Genomic DNA, 925 nt, shown 5'->3' with positions numbered 1-925 from the left:
AGAGAGAGGTTTCACTGTCTCTTTCGATACACACAGTTGCTGGAGGCGTTAGGCTGTCAGAGTTCGGGAAAGGAAGAGGCAAGTAATTGACAAAGATCTTCAGGTGTTTCCTCGCTCGTACGAAGGAAGTTTGGCAACACCTGAAGCCTTGGCGGAAAAAAAAGAATCGCAAGTATTTTTCATATCCATTTTGTAAGATCTTATTGCCCTAGTTGAAGATGTCAGTATGATATATTTTTTTACATTTATTATTGCTATCGTCACTTTTTTATTATCAATCTGCCTTGGGAAGGCAAATAACAAAGACAAGTTCACATCATCGTATAAAGACAGAGAAATACAGAGACGACTCGCCGTCCTGTGTAAAATGACTGCTTACATCATACAGAGACGATCCAGTGTCACCATCACACACAGGAATTCTCTTAAGTGCTCAAGAGAGGGAGAACATTCTAAATAACTCAACCTTCATACCACAGCGGCGGCCCCTTCTGCAGGAGGTGAGGGGCGCCGCGCACGTGAGGTAGACAAGGTTATAGTCGACGGCGAGCAGCTACCCGCTCCGCCGTCACGGCTATACACAGATGGGACCTCCAAGCACGTACACACGCACACATGTCACTCACACGCAGGATAAGATACATGGCACGTCATGAACAAACAGGTTGTTTGTGCGTGACGCATGTGTCATCACACTGGCGGGGCAAACGTAGGTCTAGCGGGAAACTGAATGGTTTGTTGTGAAAGGATCAATTCACTCTCAATCTCACGCTACGTGTGCTCTGCCTGTGCGCGCTCTGTCAGGTGCGCCAATCCTGCGGGCGCTCTGCCTTCGCTAATCTCCGGCGGAAACAAAAGTGCGCCTTTTGTGCACAGTGATTTGGGAACTCTATAGAGGACATAGGGTGGTTAGAAATGAAGATAT

At 47.1% G+C, this 925-nt stretch overlaps 1 protein-coding gene across 1 annotated transcript in view; it reads right to left on the bottom strand.

Annotated features, from left to right (window-relative positions):
• The window catches only part of LOC119585395 (protein abrupt-like), a gene marked incomplete at its 5' end in the record, with an annotated part of 15,025 nt that overhangs the window by 5,780 nt on the left and 8,320 nt on the right, over positions 1 to 925 (bottom strand).

The sequence above is a fragment of the Penaeus monodon genome, chromosome 19, assembly GCF_015228065.2.
Source record: "Penaeus monodon isolate SGIC_2016 chromosome 19, NSTDA_Pmon_1, whole genome shotgun sequence".
Taxonomy (NCBI): Eukaryota; Metazoa; Arthropoda; class Malacostraca; order Decapoda; family Penaeidae; genus Penaeus; species Penaeus monodon.
This window is presented reverse-complemented; position numbering and strand designations above follow the sequence as displayed.